The sequence below is a fragment of the Oncorhynchus clarkii genome, chromosome 16 (assembly GCF_045791955.1).
Source record: "Oncorhynchus clarkii lewisi isolate Uvic-CL-2024 chromosome 16, UVic_Ocla_1.0, whole genome shotgun sequence".
Classification (NCBI taxonomy): Eukaryota; Metazoa; Chordata; class Actinopteri; order Salmoniformes; family Salmonidae; genus Oncorhynchus; species Oncorhynchus clarkii.
In genome coordinates this window covers 33,889,971-33,895,970 of record NC_092162.1, presented here as the reverse complement: position 1 = coordinate 33,895,970, position 6,000 = coordinate 33,889,971, and positions in this window count along the sequence as shown.

Sequence of the window (6,000 nt, the reverse complement as noted above, 5' to 3'; positions counted from 1 at the left end):
ATAATCAAAACCTATTTCTTTCACTTACAGTTGAAGTCTTAAGTTTACATACCCCATAGCAAAATACATTTAAACTTTTTCACAATTCCTGACATTTAATCCTAGTAAATATTCCCCGTCTTAGGTCAGTTAGGATCACCACTTCATTTTAAGAATGTGAAATGTCAGAGTAATAGTAGAGAGAATTATTTTTTTCAGCTTTTATTTCTTTCATCACATTCCCAGTGAGTCAGAAGTTTACATGCACTCAATTAGTATTTGGTAGCATTGCCTTTAAATTGTTTAACTTGAGTCAAACGTTTCGGATAGCCTTCCATAAGCTTCCCACCATAAGTTGGGTGAATTTTGTCCCATTCCTCCTGACAGAGCTAGTGTAACTCAGTCAGGTTTGTAGGCCTCCTTGCTCGCACATGCTTTTTCAGTTCTGCCCACAAATGTTCTATAGGATTGAGGTCAGTGCTTTGTGATGGCCACTCCAATACCTTGACTTTGTTGTCCTTAAGCCATTTTGCATCAACTTCGGAAGTATGCTTAGGATCATTGTCCATTTGGAAGAACCATTTGCGACCAAGCTTTAACTTCCTGACACATGTCTTGAGATGTTGCTTCAATATATCCACATCATTTTGCCATCTATTTTGTGAAGTGCACCAGTCCTTCCTCTAGCAAACATGACAACAACATGATGCTGCCACCCCCGTTCTTCACGGTTGGGATGGTGTTCTTCAGCTTGCAATCCTCCCCTTTTTTCCTCCAAACATAACGATGGTCAAACAGTTCTATTTTTGTTTCATCAGACCAGAGGACATTTCTCCAAAAAGTATAACATTTGTCCCCATGTGCAGTTGCAAACTATAGTCTGGCTTTTTTATGGTGGTTTTTGAGCAGTGGCTTCTTCCTTGCTGAGCGGCATTTCAGGTTAGGTCCTTTGCTGCTGTGCTGGGATTGATTTGCACTTTTTGCACCAAAATACGTTCATCTCTAGGAGACAGAATGCGTCTCCTTCCTGAGCGGTATGACGGCTGCGTGATCCCGTGGTGTTTATACTTGCGTACTATTGTTTGTACAGATGAATGTGGTACCTTCATGCGTTTGGAAATTATTCCCAAGGATGAACCAGACTTGTGGAGTTCTTGGCTGATGTCTTAGGTATGTCTTGAAATACATCCACAGGTACACCTCCAATTGACTCAAATGATGTCAATTAGAGCCTGTCAGAAACTTCTAAAACCATGACATAATTTTCTGGAATTTTCCAAGCTGTTTAAAGGCAGTCAACTTAGTGTATGTAAACTTCTGACCCACTGGAATTGTGATACAGTGAGTTAGTTATAAGTGAAATAATCTGTCTGTAAACAATTGTTGGAAAATCATGTGTGTCATGCACAAAGTAGATGTCCTAACCGACTTTCCAAAGCTATAGTTTGTTAATTAACAAGAAATTTGTGGAGTGGTTGAAAAACAAGTTTTAATGACTCCAACTTAATTAAGTGTATGTAAACTTCAGACTTCAACTGTACTTGCTGTGCTGTTTCGTTGTTCAGTCATTTCATTCTCAACCAGGATTTCTATGGAACGCCGTTTGGGTCTTTTCGTGTCAAATAACACCATTTTACCAATCAGGACCTGAATACGACTGCACATCAAATAATAATTTAACTCGTTCATACATTTTTTACGTAGTTTTGACACATTGATTGAACTATCACTTGTATTTCATGTCACAATGATTCATCGATATGCTATGATGCTGGTAAAGTTGTCTCGCGCACCTACAGTGCGGCAGGGTAGCCTAGTGGTTAGAGCGTTGGACTAGTAACCGGAAGGTTGCGAGTTCAAACCCCCGAGCTGACAAGGTACAAATCTGTCGTTCTGCCCCTGAACAGGCAGTTAACCCACTGTTCCCAGGCCGTCATTGAAAATAAGAATTTGTTCTTAACTGACTTGCCTGGTTAAATAAAGGTAAAATAAAAAAAAATATATATAAAAACAGTGCTGGTCATAAAAACAATCTAGCTAGCTGATGGATGCAAACAATTTTCTTCCCCAAAACATAGCAAAATGACAATCTGTTTCAGTAGCTATATAGTTAGCTAGCTAACTATATAGCTAGATGTCATCTAAAATAAGCCTAATTGATAAGATAGTTCTTGTTTGATTAATGGTGGTCGGACCCATCTATGTGGGATTAGCCACGATAGTGGACTTTGCGCTTTAGCCTTCAAAATAAAAGTATGGCATAATTCTACTATTTCTATTAATTCGCATCACTGTCAATGACATACTTTTATTTTGAAGTCAAACCGCAAATTCCACTATTGTGCTTAATCCTTATTGTGGCTAGCTTCACAACACATAACCCGGTCCAGTCGAGACTCACTAGCCAGATGAAACTAGCTGGCTGCTTATAACGTTAGCTTTGGGTAACAGGGTTAAGTAGCTGGCTAGCTATTTATTTTCATGAACCGAAGTTCAATTTTAATAGGCTAACAACAAGTAGCAACCTAGCTAATACTTACTCACAAGGATCCCTAAATAATTGTTAAGAATAATGAAAATTACTGCAGTTTCTACTGGTCATTGTTTTCAGGCTGGTTGTATTGGTGCTAGCTAGGTACCAAGCTATAGCTAACCACCCCAGAAGTTGCGGTCAAACAAATGATGCTTTATTACCAAGGCGGTATTGTTAACACATCATTCGTGGCCGTTGTTTGCAGACTTTTTTGTACAGCTTTGAGAGTGCTACTGTATCTTTTTTGACACACAAAGACCCAAACGGCGTTCCATATTATGTATGTTGTGAAGCTAATAGCAGTGACGCTATCAATGTGTGACTTTGGTAGGGCAACATCTGAAAAATAGCACACTTAGTAGTGTGTACCGGTGCTCGACCAGTCGGCGAAAGCCATCATCACCCACGACAGAGCGGTTGATTGTCAAGGGCAATGAATTCCATTATCTTGGCTTTAATGGATTTCGCCTTTGAGTTGTCTCGCTGAAATGTTCTTACTCTTTCAAATGACTGCTTGACTCGTTGACTGCTCGATCCACACAGCAGACATTGTGGGCTAGGTTAGGAATGCTGTGTTGCATCTGTAGCACATTTTACGTGGCGTCATTACGTCCTGTATTACGTCCTATACATTATATAGGTATGAACAGTAACTTTGACATTAGTTTTTAACATCGCTGTTAAACTAGACATCGGGGCGATACCGATGTTGGCATTTTTAGCTAATTTCGTCCGATTCCGATATGTCCACCTATATATTGTGCATCCCTGGTGCTCTCCTTTAAAACTAATTTGACCACAGGTTCTTGCAACTTTGTACAAATTGCAGCTCCAGTGAGCTCTTGCCACGAGAGAAGTAAGAAACAAGGGAGGAATTCAGAGGGCAAACAGTAGTTTTCAAATGTGGCCTGCCATCCACAAAAGGTTGTCTGTGGCCATATATTAAGAACATTTGTCAATATCACAAATTTTGTGTTCTAATTTGTGTGAAGTGATGGGTATGTTTGTGTTACCAGTGACAAAGAAATGCTAAATTACAGTGCCTTCAGAAGGTATTCACACCCTTTTGACTTTTTCCACATTTTGTTGTGTTACAGCCTCAATTAAAAATGTATTCTGTCACTGACATACCTACATACAATACCCCATAACGTCAATGTGGAATAATTTTGTTTTGAAATGTTTACTCATTAATAAAAACTGAAAAACTGAAATGTCATGAGTTAATAAGTATTCAACCCCTTTGTTATGGCAAGCCTAAATAAGTTAAGGAGAAAACATTTGCTTAACAAGTCACATAAGTTCCATGGACACACATACACATACTGAATTGTAAGGTACCTCAGTCGAGCATTGAATTTCAAACACAAAGACCAGGGAGGTTTTCCAAAGCCTCGCAAAGAAGGGCACAATTGGTAGATGGGTAAAAAAAAAAAAAAAGTATACATTGAATATCCCTTTGAGCATGGTGACATTACTAATTGCACTTTGGGTGCATTGATACACCATCCAGTCACTACAAAGATAGAGGCGTCCTTCCTAACTCAGTTGCCGGGGGAAGGAGACCTCTCAGGGATTTGACCAGAAGGCCAATGGTGACTAAAAAAGAGTTTAATGGCTGTGATAGGAAGAAACTGTGAGATAATGTCTAGATGTTTTTTATAGTGGAGATGAAGTTTAAAAATTGCTTGGCTGGTCTGATGAGACAGTGGATTGCACAGTCAGACCGAAAATAGTAAATAGGCATTTTAATGTCATATTTAGCTAGTGTCCCTAGCCCTAACCCTATTCCACAAGTTACCACCAGCTAAATCTATGATGTTAAAATGCCTATTTACCAATCAGCATTAGACCCACCTGTTGTATAAGGCCAAATATACACTGGAGCTGCTTACCAAGGCATTGATGGATCAACAACATTTTTAGGTACTCCACAATACTAACCTAATTGACAGAGTGAAAAGAAAGCTTGTACAGCATATACATATTCCAAAACATTGTTTGCAACAAGGCACTAAAATAATAATGCAAAAATGTGGCAAAGCAATTAACTTTTTGTCCTGAATACAACGTGTTATGTTTGGGGCAAATACAAGACATTATGGAGTACGACTGGGAGATTAATTCACCTTTCAGCAGGTCAATAACCTATAACACAAGGCCAAATCAACACTGGAGTTGCTTACCAAGAAGACAGTGAATGTTCCTACGTGGCCGAGTTAGTTTCGACTTCAATCTGCTTGAAAATATTTGGCAAGAGTTGAAAATGGTTGTCTAGCAATGATCAACAATCAATTTGAGCTTGAAGAATTTTGAAAATAATAAATAGGTAAATATTGTATATTCCAGGTGTCCAAAGCTCTTAGAGACTTACCCAGAAAGGCTCGCAGCTGTAATCACTAACCAATGGGATTCTAACATGTATTGATTCAGGGGTGTGAATACTTATGTAAATGAGATCTTTTTGTATTTCATTTTCAATACATTTGAAAAAAATTCTAAAAACATGTTTTCACTGTGTCATTATGGGATATTGTGTGTAAATGGGTGAGAAAAATAAATATTTAATCCATTTTGAATTCAGGCTGTAACAACAAAATGTTGAATAAGTCAAGGGGTATGAATACCTTCTGAAGAATGGTGAAAGTGGTTGTGCATATTATGCCACTCTTTGCATTCAGGTTAAGGATGTGTGCCTAAACTCTGAACCGGCCACATCTGTTGGATGAGTCTCTTTGACTTCAGTTGAACATCCCAGTTAACCTGCCAATTTACAGTTGACCACTAGTAGCATATAAATATAAGGAACCCCCTTACCACCTTTTACATGATCATTATCTGCCCCCGTGATCAGTGTTGACCACAAAATAATCCTGACGGGGTTTGGTATGGGCTGTTTTGTGTCTTTATTCCTGTTTTTTTGTCAAGTTCCACTTTTTGTGATGGATTCCTCCAATCATGTCTACTCTAAATAATGTGTGGACATGGCATGCAGAGGAGACGCATGCTTCTCCATGTTGGTTTATTATTTTTTAAGCAAACATTTTTTGATCTTGTATTAAGAATATGGTGTCCGGTGCTGTAATCTGTATTTCTTCTCATAATGCCATGAGTATTCACTCTCGTGTGTTCTGAGTTCACAGTCAAACATTCCCCGTAAACTGTGATCTCTGAAAGAGGGAGAAGCAATGACGAGGCTGTTGCTTTGCAACGTTGCATTTCCAATGTCTCTTATTTTCATAAAAATGTCATGAAACCTGGAATGTTTGCCTATCCTATCTGTGTTTGAACCTAGCCTGTGATCTTGTTTTATTTATCAAAAAGAAATGACATGAATGTGATGGTCTACAAGCAGTAATTTCTGGCGGACTTACCACCTGGACAGACACACACAGCTATACATTTATACTTTCGGTGCCAGGCAGAGGCTTGAATGAGAGGGTCGAAGAGTGGTAATTATCTGTATATTTATTAGTTGGGAGTCTTGG